Raw genomic sequence first — 19,123 nt, forward strand, 5'->3', positions numbered from 1 at the left:
GACTCAGCCTCAGTTTTCTTGCCTGTAAAATAGGCTTAATAATACATGGCAGTTTAAACTGAGTTGATGAAAGGATTAAGTAATATGGATCTCAGAGCACTTTGTCAACTGAAAATTGGTATAAAATGCAGGAAATAATTATGAATATTTACACTGAGATCAACTCCCAAAATGTCAAAAGGAATAGAAACCATCAGAAAATGACAATGAATGGGAAAAGTTTTATGAACAAAGAAGGAAATTTTTAAAATTTACCACATAGCTCCACTGTGTGCTAGGCATAAGCACTGTGTATATACATTATCTTTTTACTTATTTATGTTATATCATGAAATGTGAAGTGATTTTTGCCTCTTCCCAATGTTTATGTTTTTGTCCCTTAGACTCTTCTCTTGAAAATGAGACTTTTTTATCTGTTTGGCACTGTGCTAGAAAACATTATATTATTTGCTTTTGCAACAAAAAATATTAGCTATTGATAATTTACATTTTTCAGTTTTTAATTTCCTGACATAATTATTCTGAAAACTAATATATTCGCTAGTATACTTAAGTAACAAGTACGTTACAATTTATTATATCCTGCTGCCTTATTTCTCAGTGGATCCTAAAGTAACTTGAATCATTGTGCAGGTTGTATACTGCAATCTCAAGGGGTCACCATAATCTAAATGACATCCCCGGAGACATACAGGGTATGTATATCCATGGATATATATAATGGTGGCCCTTCTAAAGGCCACTTTATAGCATATAGGAGAGTGAGCACCAGTAACCTCAGCTGTATGAGGAAATTAAGGCTCATAGAGAATAAATGATTTGCCCGAGTTTACAGTGATGGTAAATTGTGGAATCCATATTATCTCTCTTTTTTATAATCTGGTACTTAATCACTCTATCATTCCACCTTGGATTCATTTCTAAAGTAAACATTGCACACACTCTTTCCTTTATACCTTACAATTTTTTGGAAACTATTCATTTCTCTCTTTGCCTCAGTTTTACTATTTTCTACACTTAAAGCAACAGTGGGAAGAGAGATCTGGGCTCATGATATAAATTGGAGAGTCATCAGAATATGGATGATACATATGTTGGATCAGATTAATACAAGAATGCTCGGACTTAAGAAGTAGAGACTTTGTAGTTAAGACTGAATTAAGAAGAAAAATTTTTCAGTTCATATCCATATCATTGGTCCTCAATTTGAAAATACACAGACTCAATTTTGCCAATTCATGGCAGGATGAATGGTTCTGGGGACTGATTTGTAGTAATCAAACCTATAGGTGACACTGATAAAAAGAGAGGGCTTATTATTTAATGTAAGTGGATCATTGAAAATGCAAAATTCACTGTAATAATAGTATAATATAACTAGAATAATCGAATCCATAGGTCAGCTCATACCCTTAGCAGTAGGAAAGTCTACTTGGGAAACCAAATCAACATCAATAGGGTGTTTGTTGACTATAAAGTTTTAAAAAAAGAAAATGTATGACTCTAAGGGCTCTGGCAATTTGATATATCCCCAAAGTTCTACTTGTACAGGATTCTATCTGCCAAGCAGCCAAAAAAAACTTGGCTGAGCAGAACATCCTCTTTCCTCCCAACTCTAGACGTATACATCAAAGAATAGCATCTCAAATGGCGGTTCCCCAAAAAATTAAAAATAGGATTACCACATGATCCAGCAATCCCACTTTGGAGTATATATCCAACAGAATTGAAAGCAGATATTTGTACATTCAGGTTCATAGCAGCATTATTTGCAATAGTCAAAATGTGGAAGCAACTCAAATGCCCATCAATGGATGAATGGGTAAAGAAAATGTGACATATACATACTATGGAATATTATTTGGCCTTAAAAAGGAAGGAAATTCTGACACATGCTACACCATGGATGAACCTAGAAGACGCTATGCTAAGTGAAATATGCCAGTCACAAAAGACAAATACCATCTGATTTCACTTATATGAGATATGAGTATGAGTATGAGGTATGAGTAGTCAAACCCAAAGAAACAGAAAGTAGAATGGTGGTTGCCTGGGGCTGGGGGGGAGGGGAGAATGGGGAGTTTTTTGCTTAATGGGTATAGAGTTTTTGTTTTTCAAGATGAAAATTTCTAGAGATTGGTTGCATACAATGTGAATATACTTAACACTATGGAACTGTATACTTAGAAATGATTACGATGCTAAATTTTTTGTGATTTTACCACAATTAAAAAATTTTTTTTAAAGAAAAAGTAAATTAAATAAAATAAAACGAGCAACAGTGGGATTATATTCAAGCTCCTTGAGGTCAGACATTGTCATTATTCCCTTTGGCATGGAAAATACCTAGTAGAGTCCATGCTTCAAAAAATTTCAGAAATGAATAAAGACCTATTTCTGTACCCAAAACTCTTGGCATTTCATACATGTAAAAATTTAAACACTGAGACAACTAGAAACCATTTTAAACACGTTCAGCTCTGACCTAGCTGGCAAAAGCCAGAATTCCAGGGTAATCCTCATCACCACAGCTGTGTGCTGCTAATGGTAGTGACCACAAAAGGAGGTTTGTTCATTCTGGGCCTACAGCAAAGCTGCCTGTGATACATGGCTACCCAGGTATGGAGTCAGTGGGGCCCAGGTAGGGTATATTGGGGACACTCTCCCAGCAGTCATGTTCTGCAAAGATTTACTAGCAATTTTGGAAATCAAGTTCCAGTCTTCTAGGTCTCTGAGCAGAAGAAGTAGGAGACTGGGAGCAGAATCACTAGAGGTTACTGGCCAACGCATCTATCAGTGCACACACTCAGTCTACCCCTTACTTAGCCACAGAGATGGGGTCAGAAGGGAACACAGTGGCACCCCACCCAAAACAAACACTCTTCTCAGGGGACATTGTACCCGGTCATTATGAATCTACCTTGGAGAACAGCAGGGAATCAGATTGACTCAATCTGATTTCCCTCAATCTGGTTTCCTCTCCTCCCATCCTACTTCAGATAGATTTGACATTCTCATTGCTGGGCTCACAGATAGATTAACTGGTTAACAGCCTCAATCTCAGAAAAATTACACAAAATCATCTCTTAGTGCAGTGTTAATGAATAGGCACCAGGGAGTATAAAAGAACATGAGCTGTAGAGTCGGGTAGACCTGAGTTCAAACCCACCCGCCCCCACTTACTAGATGTATGACACTCCCAGAGACAAATTGCTTAACTCCTCTCAGCCTTCGTTCCTTCATATGAATAATGAGGACATGAAAATCTATCTCACAGATTGTAGTGAGGATTACATAAGAGTGTCTTTATCGGGTACTCAACGCAGGGCCTAGAATATAGTTGACACTTGAAAAAATGTTGAGTCTCTTCTTTCCCTTCTACTTCAATGTATTAATAAATGGGTTTAGGCTTCCTGGGGTATTTGGCTCAGCTATAGCACAGCAATTGAAAAATAAAAAATCAAACTTCTTAGCCTATCTTCATTATTATCCCGTGTAAAGAATTCTGGTGAGTGGACATCCCCAAATGTGTTCCTGTTTCCTGTAATTTCACTGACTCTCCACGAGCTCTATCCTCTGAACATTGGCATTTCCACTCACACAGCCTCAGATTAAAGAGGAAGTGCCACAGCTACGGTGTGTATACGTATTTAATTGGATGATTGACATTTCACATCAGCTTAAATGGAAATGAAAACAGAATTACTTTACTCTGAGCCAAGATTTCCCAGTGGCTATGATGTCAAGTCCCCCAACAGGATCCTAAAGGGCAGGTATATTTTGTTTTGTTTTGTTTTTTTATTGAGGTCACATTGGTTTGTAACATTATATAAATTTCATATGTACATCATTATATTTTGACTTCTGTATAGACTACATTGTGTTCACTTCCAAGGGTCTAGTTTCCATTTGTTGCCTTGCAGATGTCCCCTTTTACCCCTTTTGCCCATCCGCTCTCCCCCTTTGCCCTCTGGTAACCACTAATTTGTTGTCTGTATCTATGTGTTTGCTTGTTATTTCCTTTTTTATCTTCCACTTATGAGTGAAATCATATAGTATTTGTCTTTCTCCATCTGACTTATTTTGCTTAGCAAGTACCCTCAAGGTCCATCCACGTTGTTGCAAATGGCAAGATTTCATCTTTTTTATGGCTGAGTAGTATTCCACTCTGTGTGTGTGTGTGTGTGTGTGTACACCATATCTTATTTATCTATTCATCTGTCAATGCAAATACTCCAATAAGCAGTCGGTTTCTTTGCCACTAAGCAAGGTCAGCACTGCAGAAAATAGGCCCTGTGATCTGTAGTCAGGCCAAGAGGCACAGCCACCCAGGGATATGGCCAGAGGAACAGCACTGGGCAGCCATAATCTCTCAAGTGGCTTTCCACAGGACCTTATCTTAACCTCATGCCAGTGAGGAGCTGTCTGGAGGTAAAACGCTCTGTACTTTCCAGCATACTTTCCCATGAACAGGTGATGTCCTTAGGGTTGAAGGAAGCCTACAAAAGCAAAAATTTACAGGGACAGAGCAAAACAAAGGAAGGCCAGACACCAGAGTTCCCACAAGATTTGCTCCGTAAGTGGCACAAGAATTGCCTGTTGTCCTAAACTAAAAAACACTGGGGAGTAGACTGTATGCAACAGGCCCAAAAGCATTTGGTAAAAACCTGGGAAAGATGCATTTCAAAACTATTTGCATCCTTCTGCTCAAAAGAAGAGTTTATCTTCAATACTTTCCAGGTTTTTTGTTGGCAGTTACCATCCTTAATTTATTTTTTTCAAAGGGCAGCACTGTGTGGGCACCTGGCATTGAGCACAGGCTGGAGGGGGACCAGGATGAAAACAGTGATGTCATCTACCAGGAGGTGGTCAAAGAGCAGGATCCTTAGCATGTGTTATGCCGAATCTGAAGCTCTGCAGATTTTAGGATTGGGTGCCGCGATCCCACACCAGCCACGTTCACTCAGTCCCACAAAAGTCACAGTGTAAGGGAAGAGAGCTAAAAATATTGCATCCTAGTCTTATCTGAGCCTTCTTATAAACTCTAGGTCAGCCAAAGCAAGGACACTTGGCAGAAACATCATGCTGTACAAGTCCAAGTGTGTGCATATGTGTTCGTATGTGTGTTTTGTGTTTGGAGAGTTGGTGTTATGAATGTGTGATGTGAATGAATATCAATTTCCTCTTCTTTTCCATCTCAAGGTGTATTCCACAGGGAGTGAGCATCAAGTGTAGCGAAAGCATAAGGCCTTTTTGCTCCAGGGGGATTAACGAGAGTGTGGGTCTCTAAGGAGTGACTTGTAAATAATGTTGAGGTGATGACTTTCATTTCTCCCTTTGCACATTTGAAAATAAGATAATGAAAATGAAAAATTTCAAGAACCACTGTTTTGTTTTTTTCTTTCAAATTCAAGCCTCACCCTGCATTTTTAAGCAACTTTATTGAGGCATAATTTATGTACCACAAAATTCACCCACTTGAAGTATACAATTTAGTGATTTTTTTAGGTTGACTGTGTCATGCAACCATTACCCTAGAACATTTCATCACCCCAATAAGATGCCTCATGGCCACTTACAGGTGATCCCCATTTCCACCTCCAGCCTCAGGCAACCACTAATGTACTTTCTGACTCTACCGATTTGTCTTCTCAATATTTCACAAGGACTAATTTTAATATAAAGATGTCATGGATTCTCTACATGATAGTAATTGTACTATAGTAATACATAATGTAGGGATTTACTATGGATTCTATAAGACTTAAAAATAATTTTTATGTAATTCATCACAAAATCTCTATAGACATTTGCAAACTACAAGTGTGAGATATTTTGGGTTTTCATTGTTTTGTGCATTTATGGATTTGTGCACCTTTTAAAACAATCCCACCACCCTCCCCTCAGCAGTAACTTTGGCTTAAATATTAGGAAGTGTGGGAGAAAACATTATACAATGGTACTTAGAATTAGCACTATGAATCTTGGGGTAACAGCGCATGTTATAATATAAGCAAATGCTAAATGTTCTTGGCCAATTCAGTCAGTTGACAGTGCTAAGAAGGCAACTCTCATAAGTTCAGCTTCTTACTCTCATCCACAGCCCCAGCGTGCCACCCTGTAGATGCTGGTTGTTGGCCCCTGGATCAATACAAATCCATGGAAACCATTAGGAAGAAAGTAGAGACCAAGGCCTATTGAACAGAGGCATGTGCATGATCTCCCTGCTCAAAGAATGACACATTCTTACTAAATTCAAAAGAAAAAAATGTGGCTATAAAAAAGCATAACTTAATTGCCATTTTATGGGCACCGCATGAGCAACAAAATGAATTTAAGGCCCATTGGTATTTTTAGAAGAGAAGGCAAATAAAATGCTAACTCAATTTAAAAGGAAAATCTTACATGAACTATAAAAGAATTTTAATATCTGCTGGGGATAGTGCATATTATAGATATGACATCATGGTGCTTGGCATTTATGCACGATGCTGGCTAGAATGCCATCATTGCTCCTCAGCACACAGACCTCACATCCTGCCTTTTCCCAGGAATGAAACATAAGCTATATATTACTTGTTTATATTCTACTTTATTCCAGAAAAGGATTTAAATCCATTAAATGGCTTATATTGTTCAGCCACCTTTTCTGGCACTTGATTCAGAAATGCCAAATCTTTTCGTGACCGTATTTGATAACTTTTGTTTAGCACAGCACATATAAATCTTGTATTTTGTGCACAAGGAGAAAGTAGCTTATTTTGGTTTTATTATTTACAGTCAGGAAATTATGCGTCGTGTTTGTTTTCTCCCCTCTCCCCTCCGCCCTCTGGAGCCCAGGAGACTTTTTGGTATGGTCCTCCATAAATTGCAAGCTATTATTAGGTTATCACTGTAAAAAATCATGGGTTGAGACAACAAGCAGGACTTGCTATAGCTCCAAACTAAAATGATCCCCATGGGGTCCACACACAGGCCCAGCAGAGGACCAATTGTACCTTTTCATTCCTGAGTTACAATCGCAAAACAACAAATAACCACAAATGTGCAAAAGGTTCGTGAAAACGTCCTTCTGAAGGATTCTATGTATGGTGATGCTTCACATGGCTGTAGTATGGCAAACCAAAACTCCCAAACTCACTCGTCAAACTAGAGGACACTGCTCAGGCTGCTCAGATGGGGTTGGCACTCAGCATGAGGCTGCATTAGAACTAGTTCCAGGTCCTGCCAGACCCTTCCTCTGTGCTTCCGGAGCGCCACATTTAGAGAGAAAAGGGACAAACCATGTAGAAGAACCTGACATCAATAAGTTCTGCTGTATCAAGTATTCTTGTCCTGAGAGTCAGAATTAAGCCTTATCTTCTATGACTTCTACCCCTGAGCTGAGTCTACAGTAGAATATTAGTGACAAGTAATGTTCAGAATAAAAAAATATGGGGGCCAGCCCGGGGGTGTAGTGGTTAAGTGCGTGCACTCCACTTCAGCGGCCTGGGGTTTGCGGGTTTGCATCCTGAGTGCAGACCTACACGCTGCTCATCAAGCCATTCTGTGGCGGCCTCCCACATACAAAATAGAGGAAGATTGGCAACAGATGTTAGCTGAGGGCCAGTCTTCCTCACCAAAGAAAATTTTCAAAAATTAAAAAATATCTACTGAGAGATGATGCCAACAGCAAACTAGGAAGCCCAGACTGAGTCCCTGAGGCAGCACAGCATTCTTGATCATCAAATATTCAAGTAGTCTTCCCTCTACACTAGTTACCAGGCATTAAAAAGGAGATTAATAACATTTTGTAAAAATTAAACCAAAAGAAGCAGTAAGGTACAGTGGCAAGACACAGGCTTTAGAGCCATCCTGCATTCCTTTTCATTTATTCTATAAATGTTAGGTGAGCACCCACTAAGTACCAGGCCCTGTTCTACCTGGTGGAGTTAGAGAGATCAACCAGACAGATATTATGTTTAATCCCATGAAGTTCACACTCCAGTGGGAGGAGATAGATAACAAAAATATGGTAAAATTCAGATAGCGGTGAGGATGAACATTGTTAAGAAAATAAAACGGGATCATGGAATCATGAAATCAAGAGTGTGTACCTGTGTGGAGAGGGAATTTAATAGGGTGGCATGACTCTTTGCAGCACCAATCGTTGGCAAATTACCTAATTACTCAAACCTCTGGTTCTCCCCTGCAGACTTATGCAGCCAGTTCTAGTCTTGGAAACTATGAAAAAGCATTACTTTTCTTGGACTCCCACTTTGCATAATGCCTTTGAGTTATCTGGTGTTTTCTTTCTCTCTCCGGCAGCTAGTGCTCCCCACATCTGTTCTTACCAGACAGCACCTCAGTGCCCTGAGTTTTTCTCCCCAATACCCTTTCTCTTCCCAATCTAACTGGGTTAGTTCTGATTTTGGAATATCCAACAAATGATCCACACTAAGGCTTGAGCGATTAATGATGATTTCATGAGGGCAGAGCATTTATTTGCATTTAACACAAAACGCGTTTCAACAGTAACCACGTTTGTGTAGCTTCACTGTTTAAAAAACACATTTGTATAATTTATCTCTTTGATATCACAGCAGCCCTGGGAGTTAGGCAATCTAGATGTGTTACCAGTTTCAGAGCATGGGGGACTATTTGGCAAGAACAGGATTTGATGAAAGATCCTGGAAATGAGATTGCAGCATGAGGACTTGGGCACCAGGAGTCACAGAATGTGAATTCTAATCCCATCTCCTGCATTCACATTCCATCTGACCCCTAGGGAGCTTCACTTTCTTGCCCTGAAAAAATGATGCTGATGGTAGCTGTTCTTCCCCACCCCACCTCAGAATTGTCAGGAAGAGCAAATAGTATAACATCCATGGAAGTGCTCTGAAAATTATAAGATGTTGTAAAAATAAGAGATATTTGTCCAAAGACATTTATTAAGTATCTACTAAGAGTTGTGCTGGGTACCTGAGAGAGAGACAAGGACAAAACGTTAGAGTTCAACCTCATCAAATATTTAGTAGCTTGGATAGAGCTCTACACCTTATCTTCTGGTCTTTGCAATACAAGTTACATCTCTAGTAAGAGCCCAAGTATGAAATGATGAAAGACTTGGGTATTACATCCCTCCCCAGACATCTCAAGGACACAAATCTCTTAACAAGCTTGCGGAAAGTATTTGTCAGGTCAAGTGAATATGCAAGGCAATTTTATGGGTTGAAGTCAATAAAATATACTGTTAGTAAATAAAACATAATGTTGCTGTAACACAAAATACAAAATTAAGAGAGAGGATTTTGGCCTTACTCTATAGTCCATCATTGCTTAACAGGAATGTTTGGAAGAAAACTAAGACACACACTTCTCTTCCCTTCACAGCGGTCCTAGGAAAGCTTTTATAGTGGGTGAAGTTTGTTTTTTAGGATTCTTGTTCCGCTTTATGGCCTGTCCTGGGCACCTTCCTGACTCAGGACTCCAGGCCAGCCCCCCAATAGCCAGGAAGTGTCCTCTTCATCTCTTCTACTGGCCCCTCCTCACCTCCACATCCTTTGAAATGTACCTGCTCTGTATGTAGTATTATGACATCTTCCATCAAAGTATCCGACTACAATAGCCATGAATACTAAACGGATCAGAAAACGCAGAAAATCAACCCTCCATCCGTTCCTAGACACACCCTATCATTTAGATGAGACTATTTTCTAATATATATTTATTAGACTTTTAATAACACACATAATAATAATAGATTTTCTTTGTAAATAAAATAGGAAATATTAATAAGCAAGGAGTAAAAAAGAAATCATGCAATCCCGCCATCCGTTTGTATTCTTATATCTGTCTTTCAGATTTTAAAATCCTGGCATATTTAAATAAATTGCACAAAAATGTCTATACAAAGACATATCAAATATTTACCCACACTTTTTAATGGACTCATAGGAGGCATAGTTACATAACCTGGTTTTTTGCTTCACAGTGCGTCATGAACGTTTTTCTTTGTTAGTGTCCCCCTTTACGTGATTTTAACGGTTGCATAGTATTATATTATATGAAGTTGCAATTTATTTTACCAAAAATGATTGACAATTCAATTGTGTCTAATTTTTCTCTAACATAAAAACTGTGCCCTGACTATCTCCATACATAAACTTTCACACTTAGAAAATTACTTCTAAATCCCCAAAAGTAGAATTTCTGGACCAAAGATTTTGTGGATTTTTAAGACTTTTGTTAGACACATAGGCTTTTTGCACCATATGATTAATCCGTAGGAATGAGCTAATGGGGAAATTTTACACCAAGTCAAGGGAAGGAGGAAGCAGAAATGGGAGAATTATCAGAACTTTCCAGAACCTCCTCAAGTCTCACCTGCTGCCTCCAGTGCTGGGTTGCAGTTGTATGCTGTGACTTTTCTGTTTATTGAGTTGTCTCCATTTGCCTACTATTTATAGTGTTCATCTTTTTCTGAACTTACAATGCACAAAGCAATCCCTTCAAAAAGAGAGCGTCTGTGTGGAATAAGTAACTAGGTAAATATACACAGGGCAAAGGCACATGTTGGATGTCCTCAGGGTGTTGCGTAGATCCATTGACTTAGAATCATACAATAGAGCCAGCTGACAGGCAAGTTCCTTTGTAACTCATTAAGGCTACCTGGAGGTGAGAGTGAGGGGTGCTGTTCTGTTTTTTTCTCCAAGTTTTTCTATCAGATACTTCGCAGCTATATGTAGCTCTAGAGAGACTTGGGGGCACCTACGGCTTTACTATCTCTAAAGTAGGACTTAAGAAGAGGATTTGAGAAGATTCAGATAGGACGTGGATGTTCCAGATATAGAACAAAGCATAGAAGAAAGAAGCAGCCTTCAAATGCAAGGAGGGTTAAGAGAGAAAGAGGGAGATTATTGGGAAGGAAGAAGAAGCGAGCTGGAGGACACTGTTTCACGCAGGGCAGCCCTGGTTGGTTTGTGAGGCAAGAAGTAAATTTCAGTTGTATCCATCTAATAACAAACCAACTGGCTTGGAAAAATGACAATCAGCTATTTCTTTTAGCCCCAAATCTGCCCTTCCTTTTTCCTTTGCAAAATGTTACTTGACTAAATCTTACCAATTTTTTACTATCATGGGCTTGGTATTATTAAAATAACAGTTCATTATAAAAGTAATAGAATTATGGCTCAAAATTGAAAATATCAAAAACTTGATGTTATTTAAAAAGTAGGTTCATTCAAACCCATTTTTATGTACTATAAAGACAGTATAAATGTAATGCCAGGATAAGCCAGGAACTGAAGAAATGAAAAAAATTACTTTATCAGTCAATGATCTCTAATATTGTTCTAAAAGAATGAGGGGTCTTTCATGAAAATAGCCCGTTTTTAATCTGTTTTTGATTCATGCCGATATAATATTTTGCTAAAGGAGTCAGGCTGATGTTTCTATATGCAACAATTTTATTCATTTTCTTTCAAATGATCAGCTATTTTAACATTGTGTTGTTACAGTCGGAGTTGAACATGATGAAACTTCTGTAGATTTTCTTTGAACCTTTTGTCCATTTTCAAATTTATATATATGTCAGTTTTCTAGACCTTGTCAACACCCCATGGACTTGTGGTTAAGAACGTGAACTCCAGCTAGGGTCACACTCCTTTGGTCTGAATCCTAGCTTCACCTCTTACTAGCTATATAACTTTGGGCACATTTCTTATACTCTGGGCTTCAGTTTTCTCATCTATAAAATGGGGATAATACCCACCTGATTGGGTTGTTTTATGGATTAAATGAGGATCCGTATATAGTGCCTCACCTAGGAAGCCTCATAAATGTTAACTATTGTTGTTCCCCTCATCGCCACCATCATTTCTGGACATTGAGGACAGAACCACATTTTCACATAATCCTACGTAATGTTTATTAACCCTAAATCACCTAGCTGAAAGAAACCATAATATTTTAATATCACCATTTTCTTTGTTATCACCAGAACAAGGATTTCTGAAATATAATAATAGGTAACATTTGTTGTACACCTACTAATTTCCAGACACCATGATAAGCCTTTTTGCATTACTTCTTTTAATTATCTGAACAGCCATATGAATGAGGACTTGTATTTCCCTCTTTTACAGATGAGGTATCAGAGGCTTAGAGAGGTTAATTATCCTGAGGTCACACAGCCAGAGCATGGCAAATGGTTCCAGGACCAGGTCTTACTCCATACCTTAGGCTCCTTACTACCATAACTAGATATATTATGGAGGCCACAGTTATTAGAACTCGTATTCTTCAGTAGTAATAGTGGTTCCCCACAGAGTAACATAGACTCCGATAATCAAATTAGCCACTCACAGTGGCCTCAGCTTACTAAGTATCTCAATGCCAAGAAGAACCATTAATTCACATGAACCAGCTGGAACCTGCTGGATGCCATGGTCATCATTATCCAGTTGCCTGTTCACCAGGTTGACCAGATCCAGATTGACCAGATCCAGACTTCTTTCAAGTCAGTCAACCTTGTACCCCTTACATGACCAAGCATACATTGGAACTTCCACCACTATAATTTGCATAAACCTTTTTATTTTGGAGAGTAAACAAGCAAGACTCCCAAAGTGAAGGTACCAAACCTACCCAAGCATATATAATCTGATCCACTCCAGAACCACGTTATCCATGTAATGTAGGAACACAGCTTTTTTGCTCCATATCCAGCTAGTTGGTTTAGGGCTCTTTTTAGGACCAAGAGTGGGAAGGGGAATAAGTGACCCAGCAATTGAATAGAATAAGCCTCCTCTCAGATAAACCATCAGAATTCTTTGAAAGGCTCAAAATGTTTTTATTAACGTCAAAAAATTATAACCAGGGGTTTTAGAAAATTTTGACAAACCCCGTGAAGCTAGGGGTTTGAACAAGGAAGGGGAACCTTGGATCCTCCCTTAGACATTCATGAGCATTGTTCTGAAAAATAATCCCATTCTGGGTGCGTAAGAAAGGAGTATTATCAATTTCTTTTGAGAACATGCATCAAATTACAGTCTGGAAGGCAGATCAAATAGCACTGTTCATTGTGTTCATTCTCTTCTCTGCTTCATGCTCTCTGAAAAATAAACCACTATTATTTTTCTCTTTTAATTATAATTAATCTCTTTCTTTGAACTTAAAATATACCAGGATTTCAGATACATAATAAGAAAACTAAGTCCCAGGGGGTAACTCTACAAAGTGCAAGCCTTTAAGTTAACATAGCAAAATGAAAAATAATTTGTTATTTGATTTAAAAAATGGTTGTTGTTTGTTGATCTATGTGTCAGAACTGTTCCGTATATTATCTGGGCTATTCTGGGGAGCTGCCATTGTCCTTACACAGACGACGAAACGAGGGATCTATTGGTTAGTTTGTGGGTCTCAGTCTGGTTGGGGGAGCTTGATAAAATACTGGTGCTCAGGCCACATCCCAGACCAATGAAGCAGAAACTCAAGGTAGAACTAGCAAGTTGGTATTTTTCAGAAGTTGCCCTGGTGATTCTGATTTGCAGCTGGGCATAAAAATGAGTAGAAGCAGGTGTTCTGATTTGCCAACATGAGTCCTCTTGAGCTTTTTTATTTACCTCTGTTTTTTTCTCTTCTAAAAATAGTTAATGTTACTGTCTCCATTTCTTTTTCACTCTCTTCAGGGACAACTTTTATGGGCAGAAATTTTAAGTGCTTTTCCCTTTTTCAGTTTTTACAACTTTTCTCCTAACTAGTCATTAATCAGTCAAACATCAGTAATTCCCTGATCTCTTAAACTTTACTTGGAAGCCAAATAAGGATTCTTTTCACATGAACCCGTGAAGTGAGTGTGGGTTTCTGAATGAGGGAGTGTGCGTTTCGTATTTACTTGGGTAAATATCACAAAGACAAAACCTTGTTTAAGGTGCTCAGTCACAGTAAAAAATTATACATAAATAAACAATATTTCCATTTGAATTCTAAGAGAGCAAGACAAAAAGTGCATAGAAAAAAGAATAGAGAGGAATATGTACATTGTTTAAGCAAAGATGTCTGCCTTTTAGCCACTAGTAAGATTAAGACCTTAAACCAGAAGATCTCTAATGTTTTTTTTTTTATGACTTAGGTTATACGGAATTTTCAAAATAAAGTAAAAATCTCTTTGATTTTTAAGAATAATTTTATGCTCTATCACATTTTTAAATGCAAAGGACCATAAAGTTAATACGTCTTTAAAGGGTATTATAACTTCCCCAAAGTTTAGAATCTTGACATCAAGTCAGAATTCCTTACGCCTTATGGACTCGCTTGGGATCTGGCTCTGTTGTATTATAAACATGGCTAATAATACTGAGCACTCATTAACTGCCAGGCCCTATTCTGAGTGCTGTTCATGTTAACTCATTTCCTTCAAAACTCTTCAAAGTAGGGAAGCTTCTCACCTGGCAAGTGGAGGAACCAGAATTCAACTAATTTAAGGAAATTTCCCTCCTCCGTTGGCTTTTCATAGTAGCCATGCTGGAACAGGGTTTAAAAAACAAATAAGAGCAGAGTATGCCTTGAGAGTGGGAGAACTTGATAGTTAAGCAGTCCCAGCCCCTCCACCAGGCCCACCCAAGTTGTTTTATGAGCCAATGACCACCATATCTGAGGGCATCACTTTCTCTAGAGAAATTGGCTGCTCCTTACTTCTCCCCAGTTAGCTGCTTCCCTGAAACTCAAAACATCTGTTCTTCCCAGCCAAGCCCCCCAACCTGTGGGCACTTGGAGCAATAGCCTCCATTTCCATACACGGGGGCTATGGTTCTCAAAACTTTTATAAAAAAGAATAACCGGGGGCTGGCCAAGTGGCGTGGTAGTTAAGTTCACGCACTCCGCTTCAGAGACCTGGGGCTCAGATCCCAGGCATGGACCTACACACAGCTCATCAGGCCATGCTATGGTGGCATCCCACATACAAAATAGAAGACTAGCACAGATGTTAGCTTAGCGACAATCTTCCTCAGATATTAGCTCAGGGCCAATCTTCCTCACCAAAAAAAAAAAAAAAAGAATAACCAAAGGCACCTGTTAAAATGCACCTTCCTATGTCTTTTCCTCAGAGAGTCTGATTAAGAGGGTTGAGGGGGGAGCCCCAAATCTCCTTTTTTGTAACTAAGCTCTCCCAGTATTTCCAATGCCAGTGGTATGCAAACTTGATCAACATTACACACAGTATTTAAAACACGGTCATCGCCACCACCAGTTATTCCAAGGCTTCACTCATATAAATGGACACCTGGTGAACATGATTTGAAGTAAATAATTTTGCCAACATTTCTTATCTATTTTTAAAAGGTAAATGACTCTGTGCTGTGTGGTTTAATTTCAAAAATATTGCCACAATTTGATCAACAGCAATATCTTCAGGTCTAGAGGTCTTTTTTCCTAGGATCTTTGAATATCGCATTTAGGTCATTTTATTCTTTAAAGTAAGAAGAAACTTTTTGTCATTAGTCAATTGTAGTGAAGAAGGGTGTTCATGTACAAACTCCTACAGAAAAGAAAAATTACACCAAAATCATATACGTGAATTTAGTATTTTCAGGTATTCTAAACACAGTAAAGTTAGGGAGAGTCTTGGTGATGTTTCTGGTCTAACTACTTCATTTAGATGAGGAAACCAGAACCTAAGAAAGTGAAGTGTCTTGCCCAAGAGCATAGAAATAGAAGAGCCAAGAGTGTCTCTTTGATGAGGCTTCACCCACTACGACACCATGAAGTGCTGTACCCCCTGGGCTGTCTCTCATATTATCAGTAATTCACAGGTGCTGGGGGGGAACCATGGCTCCAGAAGCAGGCTGGACTCTAGTTAAAATCACTGTCAGTGTTGGTTCCTGAGCACAAACCACTTGAGAGCTGAACAGCTGGCCCCCAAAGTATGGTAAGAAGTCAAGAATAAGATAAATCATCTGGGGTGAAACCTTGCTCTAGATAATACAAAAACCCTACGTGTGACCTGCAGGACTGTAAGAACTAGCCCTCTTACAGAAGAGATGTTTCAGGCTTAGTCTATATGTAGCTATAAAGTTTGAGAAATTCGGGTAAAAAATAATTTCTGGAGGAAAGGGGAGTATGTTGACCTATTCCTGCATATTGACCAGGTCACTTGGCCACAGTTATGTACAGTGAACTCGAGACAGGCCTGCAGAGAACAATTATGTCCTGACTCTGTGAGGTGTGGTTTAATTCCAGCCACACTGCATCTGAAACAAACCTTCTCTGTTATTGATTTACATAGGTACCGAGGAGACAGGATCAACATCTAAGACTATACAACTAATCTAAAATTTATTAGAATTCAAGGTGGGAGTTAAAAGCAAAAATTCCTATTAGAAACCTAGCCTGAAGTATATATATAGGAAAACATACATATTATGTTATTATCAACATGACTTAGTTTGTGCCAATCATATTGGCAATCTGATTCGGATGTGTTTGTATTTAATGGGCCAAGTTCTCAATATAATTACAACCCTTCTGAGACCGCGGCAGTAGTTCTTGCTCGGATTTTACTTTGGGGAATGGCATTTGAATGGCTTTTGCCTTATTCAGCCATAAGCAGGTTATGGGCTCAGCACTCAGCGTAGGGGTTGGCAGTGCCCAGCATATGGTGTGTGGTGTGTTGCTCTATGCACTAAGCCACAAAGCAGTGATAGCAGGTAATTTGGGGAGGTTCCATCACACTTCATGTGGAAAACCGAGTTGTCTCTGTTGGAGCTAAGGTTAATGGTTTGGATTTGCATGTGTTTCTACCATTTTGATTTTACGTGGTTTTTGAATTGAAAACAAACAAAAGGCCTGATGTATAACCCACATAAATAAAGCTTACCATTCTCAAAGAGGCCCCAAAAATGTTTCATTTATGTGACAAGCTATTACTTTGGCTACTAATTTTTAGGGAATCCAGAGAAAGGCATTGCAAACAAAAACCTAGTATTATAAGAAGAATTCTCCTGTGATATTCACATAAATAGGCTACTTAAAAATGGCTTGAGGGAGAGGAAATCCCTACAGACCCAGGTGTGCCCTCCATTTCAGGCAGAAGGACTGGTTTGGGTGTTCAGGGTCCCCAGGCCCAGGAATCTTTGATTTTATGCCTCATTCCTTTCTGGCACAGTGGCAGAGGTGCCATCTGGAAAGTCCAGGGTTTCTGAGTAGAGATGGGGCACCCAGGAAGTCCAGTGTATGTGCACCAGGTGCCAGGGGAGGTAAGCAGGTGTGTGCTGTGGAACAGCGCCAGGTCACCTGCCCCCGCAGCATGGGGAGGGAATACCCCCACCCCGACGGCCCTGCCTAATGTGGCCATCTGTTCACCACCAGCCATCACCAGCAGCCATGTCAGCACAGAAGAACACCTCAAGTGCTCCTTGGTGGCGGCAGAGCTGTAAACTGCTTTCTCCTGCCTTGGACTCTATTCCTTTACTTTTCTTGCTCAGCTGTCTGTCCTTGAAAAATAACAGCAAAATGACTTCAACTTTTTGAGGCTGCTGCTGCGGCAGCTCCTAATAACTCCTAATAATGAAGTGCAAGAGACTGTTAAGATTTGTCTTGCTTGATTTTTACTCACCGGCCTCTGTGATAGTCCTGATTGGGCTGCAGTGTGATCATGGATGCATGAAGCAGCACAAATCCAGGAGGGCAGGTAACCAAGTGCCTACGCCTCCTTCAGTCTTTGCTGTCACCGATAGAGGAAAGAGCGTTCTACGAGAATCTGCTCCAAAGTTTCTGAGTGGAAGGAATGGGGCAACCTGAAATGGACTAAGAGGAAGGGAAAGCTTGAGCCTTCCTCGGAGGGGCAGTGTGGTGTGGACTGAGAATGGGCTCTGAAATCAAACATCTGGTTTAAAAATCCTTGTTGGTCAGTCTGGGTTGACCAACACCCCATCCAAAAGGCGTAATATCACAATGTCACAGTTTCCCAAATTGTAAATGAGGAGGAATAATATCTTCTCCATAAGGCTAATAAGAGGGTTGAAGGAAAATGTACATGTAACATGTGTAGCACAGAGTAAGCAGCGTTTGCCTGTTGATAAAGAAGTAACTAAAACCTGCTTTCCATCACAGAAGTCAGAATCAATGTGATGGGCTAACCAATTCCCTTTCAGAAAGAACGTGATACTGCAGACCCAGTAGCCTCTGAGCAGCCTAAATAAACTTCTCTCTCATTGTAAAGCACGAGAATCTACAGGCTGATATAAACTTACATGCTTTATGTATCGTCCCTGTTGGAGATTTACTGAAGAAGGATGGTGGCAACAGAATAGCAATAGAGACGAGAAAGTACTCCAGATATTATACAACTACATGCATGCTTAGAGCACGCCAGGGACCTCAAAAGGACCAGAGTTCATGACATGATGCCTTGCAGTGATATCATACCTGCCATTACTGGCTTTGCAAATGTGAGTTCAATTTGACAGTTATTAACATCTACTATAAATCTACCATGCAAGGTATATTGCAAAGGTAGCTGAAAGGACTTTGCTATCAGTAACTAGGCAATCGCATAGAAAAGAAATTGAATATCTTGCAAGTTCTGTTTACATGCTTGATAAAGCGAACTATTTCAGATTCTGCCTCAACTATTAATAAACTGATCTAACCAGCTCTTTCCAAAACAACAAAAAGAGCTACTCTTACTTTGTACCAAGAAACAAACATTTTACATACACTATATAACTTAACAATGGCACTCTGAAGTCAGTATCCTCATTTCACAGATTAGGAAATTGAGGCTCAGAGAAATGAAGTAATTGGCCTGAGGTCACACATTCAGTTGCAAAGGCAGGATTTGAAAGCTTCTGAATCAAATGTGCTCTAAACGCCTGGCTCTACTCATCAAGCAGTCTGAGTCACTCTTGTCCTACTCCCTGTATGGACCATCACTTTCTTATCTTCAGAAAAGGATGCGTTCAGGATTATTGGTGAAGAGAGACCTGTGAGGATGCTCACTGGTACTCAGGGCAGAGTGAGAGGTGAGGTGGCACAATGAACAAGCATTTGCCTGGAAGGCAGGAGGCCGAGCTCAAGTCGTAATGTGGTTTCTTCCTCATTGTGTGATGTTGCGCCCATTACTTATCTTTAAGCCTAGTAT

General features: G+C 39.4%; 1 protein-coding gene across 2 annotated transcripts in view; it reads left to right on the top strand.

Moving 5' to 3' along the window:
- Positions 1-19,123, top strand: part of SLC8A1 (solute carrier family 8 member A1) — a 318,313-nt gene that overhangs the window by 295,016 nt on the left and 4,174 nt on the right. The gene's annotated exons all lie outside the window — the stretch shown is intronic.

This window comes from Ceratotherium simum, chromosome 11, assembly GCF_057802395.1.
Source record: "Ceratotherium simum simum isolate JZ-2026a chromosome 11, ASM5780239v1, whole genome shotgun sequence".
NCBI lineage: Eukaryota > Metazoa > Chordata > Mammalia > Perissodactyla > Rhinocerotidae > Ceratotherium > Ceratotherium simum.